The 23,440-nt window shown below is 44.7% G+C and overlaps 1 protein-coding gene across 1 annotated transcript in view; it reads right to left on the bottom strand.

Moving 5' to 3' along the window:
• ARHGAP32 (Rho GTPase activating protein 32) overlaps positions 1 to 9,020 on the bottom strand; it is a 262,702-nt gene extending 253,682 nt beyond the window's left edge. The window contains exon 1 of the mRNA XM_075116400.1: positions 8,782 to 9,020. The gene's annotated coding sequence lies outside the window, so the exon portion shown is untranslated. The remainder of the gene's footprint in view (positions 1 to 8,781) is intronic.
• Between the last annotated feature and the right edge of the window lie 14,420 nt (positions 9,021 to 23,440).

The following is a 23,440-nucleotide window of genomic DNA, read 5'->3' as shown; positions in this document are numbered from 1 at the left end:
CTTTAAAAAATGATAGGTTACTCGCGTTATTTCAAGCTGCCGTACATCTTAACGGAGGAGGAAGCAAAAAAGCACAGTGACAACCCACTAGTATACTGTAAAGAACTTCAGAGATACAAGGGCAACCATCATGCAGTTTTCCTGCGTTCCTGGGAGCCAGATTTACATGCTCCCTGGAAGACAGAAAGCTGAATTTCCCTATAGAACAGCCTAATTTTATAGAAACTGCAGCCAAAGGGTAGAAAGAGGACAACAGTTTTAAGAAGCAAGAGACGACATTTGAGATATGCTGTCATTTGGGACAGCTGAAAAGGCAGGCTAAGCCTACAACTTAAAAATCTGCATAAACTTGCCCGACTGCCACCCCATCATGGGGAAAAAGAGGGACTGAAGACTCCTAGCAATTTAACACTCAAAAAAAAAAAAAAAAGAAATGGACTGTTTTCCCCTCTAGCAGCGAGAGGAATCACTGTCAACTAAATCACACTTGGTTGCTTCTCCTCTTTCCGGTAACTAGAGCTTTTCCAATTCTTTCTGGGCTTTTCTGGGGAGCGGGGAACACCCCAAGCGATGCTCTCACAGGCCAAGCTGGCTGCAGCCACCCGAACCTCGCTCCCCTGCAAAGCGATGCAGAGAGCGGCCGCCCAACGGTGACCGAGCGAAGCCGGGCGGAACAGCGCCCGACGCCAGACCTCACACTGTGCCTCCGCTTCGATGGCGCTGACCTCCTGCCAGCTGCCTTATGAGTCGCGGGTTGCAGGGCAGACCCGACTCAATTCCTGAGGGACTACGTGGGGCAACCCCAGCCTTCCCCTTCTGTCCAAACAACTACTCCACAGCAGCACCGAGTACTTCTTCAGCAAGAGAAAGAGGGACAGACATGAACATTACATGCATGCCTGAGCACACTTATGAGCCGCATGTACAGCCTGAGAAATATAAATGAACAACCGTGTTTTTTCCAGCTGGTGTGTTATGGTCATTAATCAAAGAAAAATAATAAACACTCAATACCATGGTTTCTCTTCCTCTACACAAAGCAATTCAGGGAATATGTTCTTCCAGCACAGCCCATCCTGTCTTTAAGCCTCATACAATTCACGAAGGTGAATGATATGACACAAATTGCTGCCTGAAGCAGAACCTCCACACTGGACAACCCACTGGAGACTGGCACGTTGAGGGTTAGAGTCAACACCTTTTGCAGAGAAGTAGCAATTTCTTCAGATCACCGATTATTCCTTCCCGTCTTCCTCGAGGAGACAGCTAACGCAGAATGAAAAATAGTTGTGAAGTTAGAACACCACCAGGAAGCCGGGGAAACAAATTGCTTCATAGGCCAGAATTACTTGCACAGAACATTTGAGAGGGAACAAAATGTTTAAGGATGCAATCAATCATTAAGATTTCTTCCAAAAGAAAAAAGGACACACAATCATTAGTTTAAAGCTTGCCTCAGTGAAATAAAAGTGATAGAATAACCATTCCTACACACGTGATTATCAAACCAGAGCTTGGTGGGAAGAGCAAGTAAGAGAGTCTTCCAATTAACTAACTTTTTTTTTTTTCTCTCCTTTCAATGCGGTCGTTGAACACTGCTGTAGAAAGATGTAGGGAAAAGCAGATCTCTGGTCTTCTGGCAGTTTTTCCCATTCTTGAACAATTCCTCCCTCAGATGCACAGCCACAAAGGTTCAAAGGTCCCGGCAGCCTTTGTTCTCAGTTCCAGAGTAGTTACAAACAAACTTTTGTTCCTGTTTCTTCAATGAAATAAGCTGCAGCAGTCACCAATGATTGAACTGTACATCTGAAGCTTGCCTTGCCCGTCGTTCAACTGAAGGACTATGGATTCTCTTTTACACTTCAAGAATAAATTATCAGAACTTTTTCTGAAATAAAAAGCAAGTACTGCTTACCGATACAACCTCCAGCAAACACATTACGCTTCTGCATAGACACAGAAGCGAGGAAGGATTGGCACGCTTTGGTTTACAGACTGTATCAAGGAAATTTTTTGTTTTATCTGAACATAACATTTATAGCTATTGCTCATTCATTTGTGGGATTTGTACTAGAATTCTACACATTTTCCATCTTAGTGCAAAAGCTGCATCTGTCAGCATAAAATATTACATACAAGCACGTATGGGCACTGGAAACAAAAAATTATACCCAAACAGCAATTTTTGCTGTTTATATCCCAGCCAGAGTGTAAGGGATGAGACGCTGATCGTAAGGGCAAGCTGTGGAAAGCAGCTACTGAAATATATTCACATTCCATGAAAAGCTGATATGGAAATTCTTCATAACATTTGTAAAGGTTCTGTCAGATTGTGTCTGCTACATAAATGTTGGGGGAAAACAAGCAAGGTGGATTGCTGAGCAGGATAACAGGCTTTTGGAATTAAAAATAAATTTTAAAAATACTGAAATTGCCCTTTTAAAAGATTGATTGATCCTAGCAGGTGGGAGTTGATTCTCCAGAGATGCTTCTTGTAAAACACACAACACAGAAGATATCAAAGCGCCTTTTTCTTCTTTTTCCCTTTTTTTTTAAATAAATTGTGCCTTCAAGCTAGAGCACATAGGCTGGCTGTTATGAAAACTAATGAGGACATTCATGAATCATAACAAGGAGTAAAAGGGTAAATCCCAGCAAATAATCAAAGGCTCTTGCAACAATTAAAGTTATGCTCAAAGAGGGGTTGTCCAGCTACATTCTTCTTCACAGCAGCCACGCTTATGTCCCCAGTGAAGTCGGTAAGAATATGTTCAAATTGTAACATTTGGATTTGGAAAACTGTTGCTTTTATACTGGCACCATGAAACATTAAACTGCTTTCAGAACACCAAGCATTCTCTCTTTTCTGTTCCCACAAAGCACTCATGTGCACCTTGAGCATTCAGAGTATTGAGACCAAAAAGTTCACCTTCCAAATGCCAGGAAACGTTGTTACTGAAATTAAAAAACACCACCTTAACTTTTAACATTTTAACAGGTATTTGTTGAGTCAGTGATATATGTATCTCAGGTAACAAGCTACACAGAGGATTAAACATAGTTTTCTTTAAGAAGCAAGAATTTTCAAACCACTTGTAGGATCCTAACGCCTTGCCATCAAAGCTATTTTTAGCAAAACTGATTATCTCAATCTGCCAGTTAGTGATGACAAAGCTTTCAGAATATCACCTTTCATCCTTGTATCTTAAAAGCAACTTACCAGTAGTAATTAAATCACTGCCATCCTTCGCTACAGCTGGATTCTGGGGCCTTGGCCGAGGGACCACTACTATGTCCATGTACTGCTGATCTACCCACTGATGCAAGTTTGAACCACAGCACATGATGTCACCCGAGCAAACTTTTGCTCTAAAGTTTCACCTGCTTGGTGACTTCATGCTAGCTGTAAGATAGAAAAGATGGAGTAAGACTGAATTAAAAGTAACACAGAACTGACAACTTGGTCAACTAGCATAAAGCCTGCTTAAAAACTAACATAACACCCACAAGCTGAATTTGAACTGTCATGGTGAGTTCATCCAAGAACAGCGCTTTGCATCATGCGTCCTCATGTTATAGATCCACTACCGGGAGATCTAAGGCCGTAACTCAGGCTGTGGCTGACCAAGCGTCCCTCCATCCAACAAATAACCTGAGGGGTATTTAAGCATTTCATTTTACCCTGAAATCCACAGGAAGCCAGGCTCCCAATTTCTTGTGGTCCTGGTTTAATGAATCAACAGCAGAAATGGGAGAAACTCCACTTTCTCTGATTCTTACTGAGTTATAAAGGATACACTAAATCAATGCTTTCTACCCACAAACATTATAGGCTGAGATGTGAACAGGCAAAAGCACTGGACACACCAGGAAGGGCATGGAGGGCAGCAACTGCAGCTTCTTCGTCAGGAAAAGCGACTGAGATGGCAAGAGGATGAACGATTCATTGATCAGAAGTTTACACCGAGCTGTTGCTTCAACTAGTGACTTCAAGCCACACCAGCAGGACATGCTCAAAACGTTGCAACTGAGCTACAGGAACAAGACTAAAAGAAAACATAGGTTCTTAAAACAAAGATTTTTGAAAGTGGAGATTTGGGGCTATTTTATTTTCTAAACTTCGGGTTAAAAGACAGGAGCTGCTGAGCAGTATTATCATCTGTTATAAAATTCATGAAGTCCAGAGCTACACATGTGTACCAGTGAACAGCAGGAGTTAAATGTCAGAATCCCTGCTTGACAATACCATCTAAATATACCCAAATCGTTAGTATGATGATAGTTAACATTGTGTTTAATCAAAAAGCAAGACAATAACATAAGGAAGTGTATACACGACATTTACCAAACTGTAAACCTGGTAGCAGTGGTTTATCAGCTTAAATAACCAGCAGCTAGTTAACTGGGCGTTTAACAACTAGGTAATAAAGTTTCTTCCCAGGGAAAATGAGATTGGAAAAGTCAACATCAGCTTAAACACGATTAACTTCCCGTCCCACTGCTGGTAAAGCAAATCCAATTTACTAAATAGTTTAAAGGGCAGTTTTTAATTATTTCACACACTTGCAAAGAATCTAACACTACATACACACAAATACGGTAAGCTGGTGTACGCAAGGATATACAGATTCCAGCAACACAAAACACCACTTACATAAAATCCACAAAGCCTTCTTTACATGCTTAACAGCCCCAGCCTAGTGACTTGTATTGCAGAAGCCCCCACGGACCCGAGCAGGAATCTTTAGAGGAGGGAAACCACACACAGTTGCAGCACCTATACCAACAAAATACAAACAAAATACCAACCAGTAGCATTTCTTTCAGACTTTTCCAACTTCTTATTTCTAAAGCAATCTCTAGGAAACAAATATACAGCAAGCAAATAAGCTGTTCCGAGTAAGATGTACTTATTCTACCCGGTTTCAGCTGGTGCGCACACAGCCATAGGAACACACGCACAGAGAGTACTGGGCAATCTAAATAGCTAAAGCATCTTACGCAGCAGAAATGGAGGCAATACAGAAAAAAGGTGTGGGAGAAACACAGCAAGTCACCAACAGAAGTAAAAGTAGGATTCAAATGAGCGGCTCATACTCTTATCAATGGATGGTGACAGCTTTGCTGCGTTCCTACACTTTTTTACGCAACACATTGATTTCAAATTGAAAATTTAAGTTTTCCAACTTTAATTGTCCAGCACCAAAGATAATTTGTTTTCAGCTACAACATGAATTTAAAAAAAAAAAAAAAAAGAACACAAAACAAAGCCAAACAAAACACAAAATTAATACTATAAAGAAACAGTTTCAACCAAACCGGTTCAGATTACTAAATGACTGCTGACCTGCAGCATTATATCCTCAGGGTATGCGATTCTCCAAATCCTGGTTGGCTGGAAGACCTAATCTGCATAACAATAACTATAAAAAATGGCTTCCTTTCAGTGTCCTCAGTAAGCACATCCCTTCTCTCACATTGGCTAACAGCACACAGCCCTGCCTGTTCAAAGGATTAGCATAAGAATAGAAATCACTGTGAAAACCCACATGCTCCGACTGGCCAGACTTGTTGACCTGCTTCACCCCAGAAACGAAATTGACTTGTTTTTCCAAGGACAACAGTTGTAAACTTTGAAAGTTGATAAACACTTCAATTTGTTTCTTTCATATTGTGATATCGGTCATCCCAAGGGCAGCTACCAGACCCCAACAGTGAATCTGAACAGCTTTCGCTGTTGCAGGCACAGACATCACACCCGCTCACCTTCAAGTTCAAATTCTTGCCCAAGTCTGGTGGAGGAGAATGGGTCTGTCAGGACCCTTCTCAGATTGGACCTACCACGTTCATCATACGATCCCCTCATCAAGAAGCTCACGGGCTCTGCTGGTACAAGACGCTGCTGCGGTCCACTAAAAGCTGAAACCAGATACCAGAGCTGCAGTTCAAGAGCACAGCTCAGAGAGGGAACTGGCCCCGCACGAGCACACGCTACACCTGACAGAAGCCACCCATACTTGCAGTCCCATGAGAGCAATTAGTCCAGGTTTTTGCAAGTAAAATTTACAAATTTTCCTCCATCTCTTTATATCTTCTTCCCTTTCTGCCCTTGCCCTGGGATCAGTCAAAATGGTATCGAGCCAGCAACTGTGAGACGATAGCTCCTGCCATGGTCACCGCCACTGGAATCAGATAGGAACGACTACACGGATAAGAATATTTTGAGAGGAAGCGCGAATGAAAATAATCCCCCAGTTCATGAAGAGGCCAACATCATCTTATTATTTGCAGAGAGGACACAAAGGCCAGGGGAACCCATTCCAATTTTTCTCTCCTATACAAACTCTTCTAGCCATAATGAAGTATGAAAAACATCATTTCTTTCTGGAAATATGTGTATTGGGTTCCTGAAAAACACACTCAGTTTTTTTATAAACATATTGCAGTGTTTGACGTGTTTGTTTTGAAATGGGGGAAGTTGACTGGATAATCCCCATAATGTGGTCTGACACTTCATGCAAAACAATGCATTTGAACAGCGAAATGACATTTCCTTTTAAAAAGTTCACAAAAGGAACAGAAGCCCAGGGGAAAATGGCCAAAGTAGCACTATTCCTTTTTTTGTTGGATTTCCTCCACTCCCTCTGGGATCTTCTCCCCAGGCAGTAAGTCATCACTGCAGTCCTTCCCTCTTAAATATATGACATCACCGTTTCCCTCACTTTGCATTACAGAAAGAGAGACTATTAAGAACTGGGATATCGATATTTCACAATCCATCAGCAAGTGATATATAAACACTGCAACATCCAGCTACAAACATACATAAAATCTAAAAAGTAAAACAATTCCCCAGCGCTATCCCTGCTGACCTGCCTCAGATGCTCTTTGTTCCTCCAAAAACTTGACAAGAATACTTTAAAAAGAAACAAAACCCAGGTTAAGACCACAGCTGAAAGACCGAACAATAATTTGCTCCTAGCAATGGACCAATATTTCTGTACCTTATGCATGGAATTAACACTATGGTAACACTTCCACTTCTGTTGTCTCCCCAAATAATAAGTTTTTACCAAATGCACATTGCCAGACTCTCACCCCATTTCTCCTCCCTTTGTCATCTCAACCGCTACGTGCCCTCAAAGGAATGAAATTTTGGTTCTCGCAGCATGGCACTGATAGTCAAACATTATAAAACCACCAGAGAGACAAGGGCAGCACCCTGGTAGGGCACAAGCAACTTCCGGTAAGTTTCATGAAAACAAACCAGTCCGAGCAGGAGAACTATTTGCTTGCTCTTTTACCATGAGGAACATGGCGTATTTTACTTACCAGTCAAAATAAATTGTTCACTCATGGCTAACCTAATTTCGCAAAACTAGAATGAAGAGACATGTGCACAGCGGGGAAGAAATTGTATGGTTCCAAATAAGCACAGAATAGGGACATTTTTCCCTGTTCTGTAGAAAAAGGTATCTATCCCATGCTCAAACCTTGAACACTTAGTCTTTTAAGTCTTGGAAACTTATTCTCTTCCATGTCAGAGGAATATATGGTCACCTTTGAATAACGCGCTTTAGGGTTATAGCTCGTTCTTGCAACAAAATTGTGTGTTTTAAGCTTCTACCTTCTCTCCTTTTCACCTATTCCTCTAAATTGCATTCTTACCAATGACAGTATCAACCACCACAACAAACCGGACGCCCATCCCCAGCGGAGGCTGTCCGAGCCTCTGTCCAAAGTGCTGTTTTCTGCACTAGCACGCGTGGGAAGTACAGAAGTATAATAAAAAATGACTCATTCCCATCACCTTCTTGCAATTCAACAGCCACCAGTCCAGTCTGGAGCAGCAGCGTGCGATACGAGATGGGTTCTCAGGGGAGAAAGACACAGGACGCGTAGTTTGCGGAAGGAAAAGAGGAACGTAGGCGGGTACGGGCATACCTTTTCCTCAAGCTGAAGCCATTGCTCAGAGTTCAAACGCATTACGGATCTTCCCTTAGAAGACCCCACACTGCTATCCATCGCTCACCTGCCCGTTGCGATCTGGTGGGAAAGCTAACCTCGATCCTCCAGATAAAAGCATCTCCGCACGCACGGAACGCGCGGCGGGCACTCCTCCATTTCACACCGTTTCCTAGCGCGCAGATGTCGCTCGCAGAGCGCCCTGGGTGACCCAAGCGGACCTCCGCTGCACCTGAAAAGGTCTAACAAGGCATTAAAAGGGTTCCATTAAATATACCACAAAGGACAGCCCACACAATGGAGAAGAGGGCCAAGCACAAAGCCGGACGGCAGCTGCACGCTAGCCGGCGAGCACAACGCCGGCTTTCCCCGCGCCCGAAAAGCACGGGAATGGCACAGGCGGGCTGAAATCCCAATCATTCTTTTTTTTTTTTTTCTTTTCCCCCCATAATTTCTTGGCGATGGGCGAATTTATCCACCGCAGAAACCTGCCTCTGGAAGACGGCGACTGAACGCGTGTTTAATCGCGGGTGAAGGCGGGGGGGCACCAAATATACGAGCAAAAATAACACCACGGGAGAGCCACGACTTTATTTATTTATTTATTTTCCCCTTTCCCTTCGCGGCCAGGCCGAAAGTCCCCCGAGGAACCCGCCGCGTCCGCCGGCGGTAACGGCCGAAACGCCCCCTCCCCTCACCCACCGCCGGCGCCGCCTTCGCGACGTGCCGGCCGCTATCGCGACATGAGCCCCTCACACACAGACACACCGAAACCCAACCTCTCCCCCCTCAGCCCTTCACCCACCCCGCACTCACCTCGCTCCGCCACAGCGGGCGCCGAGCCCGGGCGCCCCGACCGCCGCCTACCAGCCGCGTCCCGCCGCCAACGCCGACATGGCCGCCGCCGCTACAGGTGAGGGGAGGACGGGTGAGGAAGGGCCCCGAGCGCGGGGGGAGCCGCCTCACGCCCCCCGCACACACACTCACACGCGCTTCCCGGCACAGAGAAAGGCTGCGGGGCCCATGCGCGGTGCCGCCGCTCGCTGCACGGCCCCGCCCCGCCGCCGGGGGAGGGCGGGCCGCCGGCCCGGGGCCGCGGCAGAGGGTGGGCGGCCGGGAGGGGACCGCCCGCCTTCCCCCTTCCCGCGGGTGGGCTGCGGCGGGGCCGGGGGATGGGGGCGGCGTAGGGGGGGGCGGCGGTTGCAGTGAGCGGGGAGCAGGCTTGGCCAGGGCGGGGAGGGAGCAGAGCCGCCGCACCGGCGTTACTGGTGATGGTGGAGCTGTGGGCAGGGGGGATGGGGGGCTTCTGTGTGGGGGGAAGTGCCTCGAGGTGCGCCGGAGGTTTGGGGTCAGGCTGGGGTGGGGAAGGGTTTCACAGAATCACAGAATGCCTGAGCTGGGAGGGACCCACAGGGACCATCGAGCCCAGCTCCCGTCCCTGCACAGGACACCCCAGATCCACACCGTGTCTCTGGGGGCCTTGGCCAAGTGCTTCTGGAATATCGCGGGGCTGGTGCCGTGATGCCTCCCTGGGGAGCCTGTGCCAGGGCTCCACCACCCTCGGGGGGAAGGGCTTTTCCCTAATGCCCAGCCTCACCCTCCCCTGGCACATCTCCCTGCTATTAAGGCCCTGGAGGGGCTGGAGCGTGTCCAGAGAAGGGCAGCGGGGCTGGGGCAGGGTCTGGAGCACAAGTGTGCTGGGGGCGGCTGAGGGAGGGGTGTAAGTAAGGAGCATTGCCGGCACCGGGCCCTCCCGCCTCCACCGCGTTAGTGCAAGATCAAGAAAGCTGCCTTACCTCAGTCGCAGGGCTTGTTTACCCGTGGACATCCTATTCATGTGCTCTGTTCGCAATACAAAGCCTTTTCCTTTCGTTAAGCTTCCAATGTATTCAATCTAGTCTTGAGACACTGTTGTTTTATCAGGAAAAGTTAGTTCGAACTTTTAAGTGAGATTTAAGTATTAACCACAAACTCCGTCCTCCAGATGCGTGAAGTGCCTTGTTGAATGAAAGGACCTACAATGCTTCAGTAGAGGATCCTTTCGATAGAGACATTACCAGTGTTGTGTTTCGGTAGCTGACCCCAACCACTTTATTATGTGCTTTATAGATGCTTTATTGCATCGTTAGCATTTTCAGAAACACACGACTTGATTTTGCTGGCACTGTGGAAAATCCTTCCTGATAATTACGCCATTTGGTGGCTGCAGAGGTTAAAAATCTGATTGCTGGCGTATGTTTATTCCTTCAGCAGTGGCACTGCAAAGCAGTTACTCTGAGAGCGCTCTGCCTTTTTCCGGGGACCCAGAGGCACGGTTGTGAGTAATGCGGAGTTGTGTAGTGGATCATGCATGTTGCCGTGCCCCTGGCAGTTCACGTGAGAGCTGTGCTGTGTGCTTTGTCTTAACCACAGGGTGACAGCTCCATTTACATTGCAAAAGCAAATATGAAATGGCCCACTTAATACGCTTTCAGAAATGGTTTAAACGAGAGGCATAGTTGAAACTATTTCGCAAGCTGGGTTTGGTGCTTTTTGGGTTTCACTTCCATCTGTGAAACACTGTAAATGTAATATGTAATCTACATTAAGGCTACTCTGGTGATACCAGAGTAAATGATACCACTGGATAAATGATACCAGTTTGCTAATGTATTGGGCGACTAAGAAAAGCAAGCCGTAAGCATGCAGAAGTTCTGAGTTGTGAGCTTTAATTTAAAAGATTTGAAGAATTTTTAGTTGCTGTGACGAAAATTTTCAAAGCCTGTCGTGAGTAACTGATGATAACTCTAAATGTGCAGAGTCTGGAACAATAGCTCTGAGACATGTGAACTGCTTGGTGTCAGCATATGCTGTGCCAGATGCCAACAAACAAAACTGTGGTTAAGAACGTTGGTGGATTTGGGGCTGCATGTCTAAGGAGACAGCAAATCATGAAGATGTTGCACAGTAGCCCTTAAAACACGGAAGTGTGCAATTATGTGGGGTAATGTATGGAAGACCCAGAAAATACATAAATGACAATGATGACAAGGCAAAATCATGTGATTTATTGTGCTCGCGTGCGCTACAACCTACAACTCTGATCCTGCCAAACCTGACAAGTTAATTGGGATGAGCCAGGACCGGACCTACACGGCTCACTGCTGATAAAACCTTGGGGCAGCGGAAGCGGGTTTGTTGGCGCCACGTGTAGATGGCGGCAGATTTAGTCATGTGCGAGTAGGTGATCCCTGTCTGTCCATCGCTGGTTTGAGTGACTTTGAAATTCCTGGATGAAAGGTACCCAGAGCACCCCCAAGTAGCTGAGCCTTTCCCTCTTTATTAGATGCCACCATCTCTTTTGTGGTTTTAGTTCTTCCTTATTTTGACTGGCTGTCGCTGCGTGATTTTTGCAGGGCTTGTTTGTTGCTCTTCCCAAGCAGAGTATTTTTCATTATGTCTGTCTAACTGGAAACAAATGGTGGGCTGCATGTGGGAATGCAGCTTGAGAAAACTGCAGATCAAAGAGAGGTCTTGACTCAGTGCTGAGGATCCCTGCTGCATTTCCCCTTTAACTGCCTCCCACCGAGCTTGTGGCTTGTGATTTGAAGCTCACTGCCTTCACTTTTTGTCTGAACGTCTCTGCTTTAAACAAAAAAAATAAAGGAGAATGTTTTTTCCCATCTCAGACTTTCTCTGTTTCTTGTTCGTTAGTCCTCCGTCTTGCTAATTTTCTGGAAAACTTTAATGGCTCATCTCGATGCCAGGAAATGCTTCAACTTGAATGAAAAGTACAGAGCCCTTGTATCCAGTTCACCCAAACAGGAAAGGACTGATGTGAATTACTTCAGCCCTTGCCAGTTATAGGTTGTTGTGTGGCCACAGGGCTTGTCTGCCCTTTCCATGTCGGATCTGAAGGTCACTCGCTCCGATCACCTCATCAGCAAGTTACCCAGCGCTTTCAGGACAAAAAAAAACTCACCCAAAGGACGAGAGGGAGGAATATGGCCAGGTGTCCCTTCCTCCAGACCGGAATATTTAATTTCAGCTTCTAAAAACCGTGCTGCATATTTATTTTTTATCAGGAGTATGAATTTTTTTTCTCCCAAGTGAGGACTTTTTGAGCCATGTGTGGCTTGTTAGGAGCATGCGGGTTTCTCCACTATCCTTTTTTTCCACCAAGGGACAAGTTTAGGGAAACTGAAGAAGAGGATCTTTCCTGGCTTAGAACTCTCGGGGGTTTTGGGGTGGATTTTTTGTCCAGGAATGCCGATGAAAAGATGCCTCAGCCTCTGCTGTGAGCGGCTGTAGAGAGCAGCTATGTTGATAGCTAGTCTGAAGTTTTGTTTCGTTTTATATAAGCTGGTGTGACTGTACTTCGAGAAGAGGTTTATGTGAGGCAGCACCATATATTTCCTTCCTTTACTTCATGTTCTGCTTTTCTTAAATGCTTTTCTTGGGGTGAAATGATAAATATTTAAGACAATCAGTTGCATTTGGAGATTTCTTCTGAGCGTTATATATTTGTTTTGAGAAGATGCTGATACCGTTGCCAAACAGTCCTAGACTCTGGGACCACAACAAAGGAGTGTGAAAGAGAAAAAGGTGGGGGGAAAGGAGAAGTGAGAGACAATGTATTTCTGTCCCTGAAAGCTGCTTTGCATTTCTATAGCACCTTTCCTCCCAGTATTTCAGGGCACATCACAAGCATTAGTCATGCCTCATGCTGGATTTGGGAGCTGAGTGAGGCAATTCCTGCCACCATTTGGAGAATAGGTCTCCTGGATATATATAACCCAGGGAGAAAGGCGAATCCTTTCTGGGTTGTGGGAGCCGCACAGGCCACTATTTATATTTAGAGAGCTTCTTATGCAGGGGCTTTGAATTTGGGCTGGGGCTTCTGGATAATTACTACAGAGAGAGATTATCTAATTTATCAGAAACCTTACGAAGCTAAACCAGCAAGTGTTTTGCCATCAAGAAAAAAAGCATCAGTGTAAAAATGCAACTAGTTTCATTAACTTCAGTTTTAAGCTAATCTTCATTGCACTTGGTACAGCTTGTAATTCCGTTAGGACTGAGATATCAAGTGTGAAATCTTGCTTCTGTGAAGCCACCATGAGCATTGCTATTGACAATTAAAGCCAGGCTTTTTTCCCAAAAGTAGATGTTAGTGGTAAGAGCAAGAGACTTCATCCAACTAACTTCAGTAGCAATATTTGGCAGGTTTGGGAGGACTCTGGGGGAGGAGAGTCAAAGACTCTGTCTTTACCAATATTCCTACTCATGTTTTCAGAGAATAAATATATATTTTCCTGGCAATGGATAAATTGATTCTGGCTGATTGCTCAACTGGTCACTCTGTGACATGCTGTGCTCCATTCCCAAATGTGTTCTATTCAGACATCTCAGCTCCTGTTTGTCAGAGACAGGAGATCTTTTTTTTTCGTACGGTATTTTATGGCTGGTTTTTTGGTTGGTGGGTTGGGTTGGGTTGGGGTTTTTTTTAGTACCTTTAGGTACCAGAATCCCCCTGACTCATGTAGGACGAAACCAAACCCATATCTTATGTTTTTAAAGCTGCTCATCCTTGGAAGAGGAAAGGGCGGGGTGAACATAAAATGAGAGAGGTACCATTCTGTGACTCCATGGATGCTTGCCATTCTGCGTACACCCAGGAACGGAGCCTTAGCTGGTGAGACGTTGCCACTGATGATGCCACAACTTGTTGCTGTCTTCTAGTAGAAGAGATAAAAGGGAAGATAGCTAAATAATGCGGTCACGTCAGGTGTGATGCTGGCACACGTGTTGTGCATGGTTAGCATGAGAGGCAAGTAACTCAGAGATTGTACTGAGGGTTAAAAAGTTTTGGGGGGATGAACCCTGCTATCCCCAAGGTAAAAGCACCCCCAAATACCAAAGCATACTTGCTATGGATCCTTTAGTTGGGCACATTTCTGCAGGCACACACTGTAAATCCGAGTGAATTCTAGACTCACAAAGATACATGTTCAGAATAACTGAGATCAGGTTTTTAATGAACCATATATTTAGACTATTTAGAAAAAGAATTTCCATCCTATGAAATGATTTGGCTGAAATAGTCATTGAATACTGAAAATTTGCAATATCCTGTAGCCTCTACCCAAAGAATTGAACGTTTTTCCACCCCTTTAAAATTATCACTGTTCTGTCACCCCTGTGGAGAGCAGTGTGTTTCGTTATATGAGGCAACAAGGAGGATTAGGACTGTAACTGAATAAATTGATTTTTAAAGCCCTGAACCTCTTGGCGTTTGCAAAATATTCTTAGTGTGCACGCATAGTCTCTGGGACTATGCGTATGTAAAGTTTATGTACGTATAAATACAAGCACAGCAGAAGAGAACTTTCTCTTCCAGCCTGTCTCTTTGATGGCCAAATCCGCCCAGATGAGTGCGCAGGCTGCTGAATAGAATTCTTCCAGTTATTGGGCTTATTTCTCCTTGCATGCAAATGTGATGCTGTGCTCGCGATAGAGTAAAATCGCTCTTTTGACTGCTTGCTCTTTAATGCCCCCCATACAGTGTCATAAACGTTCCTGGAGCGATACTGCCATGAAGCAGCTGTGAAATCAAGTGACTAGTTGGGTCGATCATATGGCTGTTTCTCTGAGAGAGCAAACTTCAGGCGAGCGCATCCCAGCTGCGGTGACCTCGGTGAGAAGTGGGGCTCTATTGCAGCTGCTTGCCAGTTCACGCCATTTCTCTCTGCAGACCACTTGCGCCCAATCTTCTTGAAGTTTGCAGACATGCAATTTCTTGGTACGACCTGAGACAGATACCCCAGCTGTTGGACAGGCATTGCACCATCAGTTTTCCAAGTAGTTACAGGTACTGGCGTGGGTGGGGAACTGCCTCAGCTTGCTTTGGTAATGAGAGCAGAGATTGAGATGAGCCAATAAAGCATGTAAGCAGAGGCCCCGCAAGACCGAGGAGACTTAGCACTTGCTGTGCACTTCTGTGACTTCCTAAGCAAGTAGTCAAGATCCCTGTTTAATAGGGTATTTTATCTATGGAATAATGACCCTGGTTTCAGGAAGCTGGTGTGAATTAGGACGTGCTAGCATTATACCCACCCTGTGAGGAAAGAACTGAGAAAGAATATGAACTTAAAACATCGTAGCACACTGCTGAGTGAGTAAAGATACTGGGCTGAGGGAAATCTGGCCATGTCCTGGAGTCCAGCACTGTTCCTTAGCTGGGAAAGAGTATCTGAGGCACTGTGTGATGGAGCTCAGACAGGCGGGGTAGACCTGACCCTGCCTTGTTTTCACAGTGACTGATTTAATGCTGCTCCCCATCATATTTAATGCAAATTACGTTGTGTAATAATTATATTTTTTTATATTATTATAAATAAATTATAATATATTATAAAATATATTATATTATATTTTACAAAATATAATTTGTATATTTATGACTGAGTGTGGCCAGAGCCAAATCCAGGGGGATTTGACCATCAAGGGACAGGCTGGAATAGAACGTTCTGTTCTGCTCTGCTTGTATTTCTATTTGTGTCTCCCCATTGCCTGAAGTGAGTGAACACAGCAGACTGGATCAGGCCTGAGGTCTAGCTATACAAGTTGGACAAGTATCCTGCAAGAATTGCACTGTGTCTTGCGTTTTTAATCTCAGATTTTCTCCATCTCTGTTAGAGAGTGGCTTAACCCCGATACATGAGCTATAACATCCCGTCAGTGTAACGATGGCAACTGTGGCACTTCCTGATATCCAAATGTTGGACATGGGTTGGCATAGTGTTGGCCACTGTAACCCTGAGCAGGTTGGAATGAGGTCTAGAAGCAATTTAGTTTGGAAATAGGATAAGAAGTTGAAGGATGACTGCTAGATGGGTGCCTGAAAGCGCCAAGGGAGGGAATCTGGAGGTGGACTGATGAGCTGGGGAGAGCTTAAAACAAAGTGACGGGCTGTCGGGGGGAAACTGGGATGAGAACTGAACTCTGCCATTCCAGTCACACCCACTGAATTGCAATCCTGCGAGATGTGCAAACGAAAGGAGGGAGCGTGAGGGATTGCCCAGTGCAGGTGCTAGAAATGGCCTCTGGTACCTGCTAGCAGAAGCAGAGCTGCTTTCTGGAGCTGGGATGGACGTAAGGCATTTCAGGGAGCCTCCAGGAGAGCCTGACAGAGCTGTCAAGCATGAACATGCCACATGCGATGCAGATGTTTGGCAGGCTGTGGCTTATGGGAAGTCGTGGATGTTTTTTCCCCTGACATGTACTCTAGACAGAGCCAAGTACAAGAAAGTTGTGTTTCGGTGAAGTGCTAGTAAAATGCATAACAAAAGTAAAGACTGTGCCGTCAAGAGGGTTCGAGACCAAGCAGGACAGAGCACGACCTCATTATTTTGCTGGGTCCCATGTTAATCTTCCATTTGTTCCTTTCTTGAACTGGAGCGTTTCATCTGGTCGTTGTGTAATTCCGACATGTCTGGAGTTCACCCCCTGCATTGATGACCGTGCTCTGGTTTGGTTGGGTTAATCAGCATGGAGAAAACCAGTGATGTCGTTGGTGAAATCTTCATCTACCTTAGAACTTGAGGGCTGAGGCTGCTTTTTTGATGTTCTGTTGTTGTTCTATGGAACTGACCAGAACTGATCCCACATCTAAGGATCGAGGGCAGTTTATTCTTCAAGGTTTTGTTAAATTAACTTTTTTTTCTTGTTAACAAACAAGGCCACGGTAAGAAGAGCCATGACTGAACCAAGTTCTTTTATTTGGCTGTGAACTCTCCAAAAGGTCCGGGTGGTTACGTATATCAAAATCATAAGCTGAGAATTTCTGTGTCTTTATAGACTTACACCTAAGAACAGAATTTCTATTTTCCTACACCCATCTCGGAGCTGGGGGAAGCCAAAGTTGATACTGACTTCTGAGAACTATGTAGTTACAATCAGCAGCAGTTGCCGCCATAAGGTGCTGGTGCTCAGTGCTAAACAGGAATTAGTGTTGCATATGTATCTGGAGGATGAAAGTGTCTACAAATACCTATAAATATATTCAGGTATTAGAAGAGGTATTTAAATCTTTTAGTGGTTGGGTGTCCCAGATAGAAACTGATGGAAGTAAGGGAAATCTCATCTTGCGAATTAGTTATTTGTTAATGTTTCATCATAGGTTTTGCTGCTTCAGGTCAATTCTCACTGGCAGGGCGCTCAGTTAAGCTCAGCCATTCATCTGATGTTTTGCAAAAGTTATTTCAGAAATGTAAATATTTGTGGCAACTTGCCTGTGTTGTGTGCACTTTACAAAATGACAGAAGAGCTCTGGAAGGATTTTTAGGTATTAGGGCACATTCTTTAGTAAGAATAATTAACTAATCTAGCACTTGACCAATGGTTATGTGACCAATGGTTACTTTTTTTTTAGCAAAAGTTCTTTTGTTAACGCAAAGTACCATATGGTGCTTTGTTTAAGCAAATAATTCTGCAGGAATTTAATGATCTTACAAATAAACGTAAGAGTCTCTTAAAATGAGTATCACCTACTGTAAGCCCTCACAGATTACCTGTAGCTTTGAGCCACGCGAAGGTTAACACAGGCTACGGAACTATAAAGCTGAAGACTTTAGGACAGCTTAAAGCTCAGTACTTACCTTCACAGAACTTATGGTAGAACTTACTAAACTACTTAGTAATTATCTAATACTTCACCCTGACTTTTGCTGTACCAAGGGTCAATTTCTAATGCTGCAGTAAAAACCAGAAATCACAGTAATTTTTAAGGGCATGCTGGGCTTCATCAGATAGTTCTTTTAGGCTTGTATAGACATTATTTCACTTCAAGTATTGTATAAAAAGCTTAATCTGTAGACTAAAAAAAAAAGGTTTAAAGTGGCAAGTTTAACCTGAATGGGATAGGAGACAGCAGGCAGAAGCTCAGGATACGAACACTGAATTGAACAGCAGTGCAGTTCGGGGCTGATACATAGCTGCAGAGCTGTGCAGGTAGCAGGGCTGATTATTGCTGCCACTTGTCAGACTTCTGGCTGTTGGCATTAGCCACCCCAAAAGTCTGGACCAGGAGAGGGAGAAGTCCTCGGTGGAAGAAGTCCTGTGCACCAAGCCAGATTAAATCTCGTGTGAGTTAGTAGAAAAGGTGATAAGAGCTGTGCACAAGAGATGTGGCAAGTCAAGAGCAGTGGTGAGGTACTGTTCCAGTGTTTTGCACCTACGGGGGCACTGCCATAAAGGGGTGAGAAAAGTTCTCTTGTAGAAAATGTCTGCAGGAACCAAGCTGATGCTGGGCTTACCCTGTGAAGCAGCAGCAGAACGTGATTGTTCCAGACTTGTGCCGCAGCCCAGCAGAGGCTACTCTGGCCCTTGGGCACTAGTCGAAAATCGCAGATAAGGGGAGGCAGCATCACAGAGAGAGCCAGATAGCTTATGGGGCTGGGCCAGTAGGGACAACCTGGAGAAAAAAAAACACTGGAAGGAAGGGAAAGTTTGAGGGTGGCTTTGGGCAATGGTAGGAAGGAGAAAGTGTGAGAAATAAGCAAGGAATTTAGCTAAAAGGTTCCTTTGCTGATTGATTTAAGTTACACTGGAGAGAAATTGGCCTTAGGTCAATTCTGCAATGCTTTTATGCGATTGCTCTCCCTCTGAGCATCCTGGAATGACAGTTGGGCCAAACGTTTTGGCCTGTGGGCAAGTAAACAAGAAAGGCATAAGAATGTCCCTTCCAAGGACGATTCCCTAATATATGCTTTACATGCCGATTCAGAAGTCGTAGGTCTGCTTCACCCGCTGGGGTCCTCTGTCAGGAGGTGGATAGGAAGTGCACCTCCTTGGCAATTTGTTTTAAAATGCTGCATCATCAGTTGTGGCATTGTTTTGGAGCTCACTTAGGATATAGAGACTCTCAGGCTGTCCTTGGAGCAGAGCCCCTTGAAAATAAAAGTTGATTAAATAGGTAGGTCAGAAAACAGAAAGCACATCACAATTTATTTAATAGATGAGAGTTTTGTTGCCTGATGCTGTATTACTGGAGTGGCCGATCGTTTTTTGAAGGTAATATAATAATATCTTTGTTCTCAGTTCAGAGATTAAGGAGGGTCGCCAGGTACTGCTACCCAAAGGGCAGGAGCAGGTTTTTCAGGCGCATTAATAAATAAAAATACCTGCCAGGGAATCAGGTTCCATGTGAGGATTGCTGTCACAGAAGAATAATCGTTTACAAGGAGCAAAGTCTTCAGAGCAGAATCTCCTTCTGTTCCATAAACAGGCTGAACATAAACACACGTGCATCTCTACAGCAACATCAAACCAAAAATTAAGCCAGGAATCCTGCTGGCAGTTGTTGCCCCCGAGCCTTCATTATGGCCCTGTTTCTTTCCTGTCTTCCAGCCCTCCTGGCGTTGGGCAGGGAGCTCCTCCCGCCTGGCAGTCGGGGCTGTATCAGCCCCTTGTGCGCTGACTGTCCCCCACAGTTCCCTTGCTGCTCTCTCCAGCAGCCTCACGCAGCACTGAGCAGTTTTGTATCTGAAATTAAAAAGGTGCCCGGGTCTGACTGAATCATTCTTCATTATCTCAGCGGGCAGCAGATTTAGGAGCTAGATTCGCAATGAACATTTATTAGATTGCATGTCTTCTGGGGATAGCTAATTTTTTTTATCATCAGATTCCATGACTTAGCATCGTAATTAGCTATTAGACGCATATACCCCAGTCAAGAGCTGCTTTTTTTTTTTTTAAACCCTGCTTATTCTAGGATCCTTTCTTTTCTCATTTACAGGGGAATTTTGCACAGTTCTTCTGACAAGTGCAAGATAGCCAGTGGGAATGAGACCTGTAATTAATCCACTGAATGCACCGTGCAAGCAGAAGAAGAGCTCTCGGATGAAGCAGCTCTTCAGTCTCTGCAAGGTACCTGACAAGATGGCAAACACAGTTAGTTAGAATGGTGGTTTTAGTGATGCTGCTGCTAGAAATGGCACCCAGCAAATGCACTTCATGTAAGGTATTGAGGGCCGAAGGGAGAAAATGATGCCTTTCAGCATTCCCCTGGATTTTGAACAGTCGCATATGCATGGCTCTCCACTTTCTCATCAAAAGCTGATTCACTGGGTTTCTAGTAAAGAAAATAAAGTAAGCTTGAGTCTGTTTTCCCACCCCTTCTTGTAGGGGGGGGTGTGTGTCGAGGGGTGGTGGTGTTAAAAAGAAGTCCAGCATAGAGAGCATTGGCCTGAACTGTGGGAGGTCCAGATTCAGCTCTTGCATTGCCAGAGACACACTGTGTGATTTTGGTTAGGTATCCTCATTGTACTTTGCCTTGGCATCCATAACTTCAGAGGCTGTGTGGTAAATCGAGACCCCCTTGGATGCTGCAATATTAGGGTGCCTTGTTGGTTTGTCACAAAAGTGTTTAAAGCAGTGGAAAGCCCAGAGCGAGGATGGTTGTCCCTTTAAATTAAGTTCCTCTTTTATGTAATGCTACTCGGTTTATTGCACAGGAAATATCTTTGTTTCTTAGCTCTCTAGCTGCTACAGTACCTGCCATTTATTGCAATTTACTTCTGAGACTATTTTTCTAACTGCCTTGTGCTCTTGGATCAGATGCAACACCCTTTCATTCCTGTTGTCCCTTTGTCTTTGCTTGCTTGGCTCTAAACATTTTGTTCCCTGAACGTGGGCCCAGGTTCTCCTCTCCCCCCTGCAGTGAATCCAGAATACTGCTTCTGAAGCAATTAGTTAAGAAGCATTGACACACATGAGGGATATTAAGACTGTTGATTATTTTTTTCAAGTGTTGTCAAGGATTCTGTACCTCTCTTCCCAAATCTTCGTCCGTTCCAATGTGCAGGCCAGCTCCAAGACGGAGTGAGTACACTTTGCCTGATGGTAATCCACACCGTATTTCCAGTTACCTGATTCTCCCTTGCTGCTTTGTAGTCGCAGCACAACCTACACCACCAAGGGAGTTTGTGCACGCGCTTGCCTGACTCCTGCCGAACTCAGCTGGATGGATATCTCAACAGCCTGGCGTGTCCAGACAGTCATATTCTCAAGTCAGATAGCAAACTCACTTGTTTGGTCACAGGGCACTCAAAACATCAAGAGAAGACTGGAACGTCGCTGATGCAGAATGGCGCAAAGTCTGCAGGAGTGCTGAATCTGCAGGCAAGGCCTCAGCTAATGGCTTCCTGGTGGAGTATGCCAGCAGTGAGGAAAGAAATTACGTTCTTGATGCAAAAGCTGCAAAAGTGGAATTGGTGAAAAATGGAAAACAATTAAGGTCTGAGCAGCAATAGTAACTGTCCCGAGGTCTTCCGTGTTATCACAGCTGACTTTCCTCAGGCTCAGCCCCTCTCCCGTCTTTTTGCTGCATGCTGTGTCAAGCGCTGCAGCCTCACAAACCGACATCTGGTCTGAACTTCCCTGTGCTGTTCCTCTGCGCCGTGCCACTCGGGTCCGCATCAGCACCTGCCTGTGCTTGGAAGCGGTTTGCCTGCCGCCAGCTGCTCTTTCCTTGTCTTTATGGCACCTATTGCACCAGAATCTGTCTCGGGTAAAAAAAAAAAAGGAGAGGTAGCTACAGCAGAAACTAAGGTGACTGCTGAGCTTGAGAGAAAGGCATTGCTCTTCACTCCTGGATTATAGCAGAGTTTACACACGAGTTGAAGCATTTCCCTGCTGAGATCAGGGCCCGTTTAGGTCTGTGCAAAACCACAGCTCCCCAGGATACTTCTAGGTTAATAAGAGAGTCTTGAATTAGCATGCTTCCAGCAACACATGGCTGCTGGGCAGAGGGGTTGTGGCTTTCAGTTTAAATGCCCCCGAAGCTCCCATGTTAGGTGCTCAAGATTCCATCCAAGAATTCTTTATTTTAGATTGTATTTAGCTTTAACAGCCTGACAATATTGAGTGTTGCTGGTCTCTCATATTGGTGAGAGAGGAGAAAAATTATTAACCCTGTTTTGTAAATGGCCAAAGCTGCATAGACCGGCTGTAGTGGAGCAGGGACTGTAATCCCTAATTCTAAATTCTTTATTAAAACCCTAATCCCTGGGCTATCCTTCTGCTTCAGACAGAGTTCAGGATGGATGGTGTATAATTTGTCTGAAGTGATGCACCTGCCACTATTTAAAGCTAGTTATTTTCCTTCTGTCCCTGTGTCAAAGTTGCTTTTTTCTTTTTTTTTTTTTTTAATTGCCAAATTCTTTTTTTTGCTGGAGTGATTAAAAACTGCTTGCATTTTGTAGGTCTGTCAGAGTCTTGTGGTTCAACTACTTCAAAAAATTTCATTTTAGACTAACAATATCCTGGGACTGATAAGGCTGATGCCTGGGCTGGTTAAAGAGGAAGAATCCTAGCACGTGGTTTCCAGTATTTACTGGGTGGTGAGAATCAAAACATCTCCTGATTTGCCTGAGGATCTCAATTTTTTTTGAAGAAATTTAATGGAAAAAGGTGGGGAAAGATACAGACACTTCACAGAGAATATAGACAGAAAAGAACAGCAGGATAGGGGGAATGTGGAAGTAGGTCAGATGCAGACAAAAAAAAATCATTATTATGATTAGGAGAGATTAAGCAAGGCAAGAGCAAACAGCATCAAAGGAATCCAATTTACCAAGCCATTTAAACAAGAGCATTCCTTGCAAGGCAAGTCCTCCATACCGTACACCAATTTGGAGCAAAATGAGCGGAGAATGTCCCATGCTATCTATTTAATTTAATATCTAGTCTTCTGTGTATTAATCCATGAATTCTTGAGGAAACCTTTTTGTCATTGTCATGAGGAACAAATGCTGCAGAAACTGTTATCCGCCCTTCCTTGCTTGAGTTCTTCTAGATTTTTCATTTTTAAAGCTATAATTATTCAGTTAGGTCTCCAGGTGAAGAATGCAGCCAGTGTAACAGTAGTGCTTGCTGACAGCAGTCAATCAATTACTTCTTCAGCACATTAGGTGCTTTACAGAAGATAAGGAGATTCTTATCTCCAAGATTTCACATAAAAGGCAATTTATAAGTGTGAAATTTTTTCATCTGCGGAGGTTAAGATACTTTGCAATGACAAGTAGACTCTGCTGCTTTTCTTAGCTTTTGGGCAACTAGAAGTCTGGCAGATCTGGCCAGCACACTGTGACTTACTCAGTCTCCTTTTCTCCTTTTTTCCCTTTTTCTTCCTACTTTGGCCTAGCTTCTTTGTCCCACATGCCATACCAGCAAGGAAACTGATTTTGATTCAGATGGGGTTTGCTTGCTTTGTTTGCATCAAGGCAGAAACGAATACTGCAAGCTTTAGCTCTGTAAAACAGATCAATGTTCTCCTCCTCCAGCATGTTTTTTTGACGTACTGAACAATGGACCTTAATGGTAAACGTGGGCAACGCCTCCCAAATTGCAACAGGCACAGATCCTTTTGTAAGACAGACCCTGTGCTGTATGAATTCTGTTATGACCTGAGAATGTGGGGCTTGTTTCTGCACAG

The sequence above is a fragment of the Phalacrocorax aristotelis genome, chromosome 22 (assembly GCF_949628215.1).
Source record: "Phalacrocorax aristotelis chromosome 22, bGulAri2.1, whole genome shotgun sequence".
Classification (NCBI taxonomy): domain Eukaryota; kingdom Metazoa; phylum Chordata; class Aves; order Suliformes; family Phalacrocoracidae; genus Phalacrocorax; species Phalacrocorax aristotelis.
This window is presented reverse-complemented; position numbering and strand designations above follow the sequence as displayed.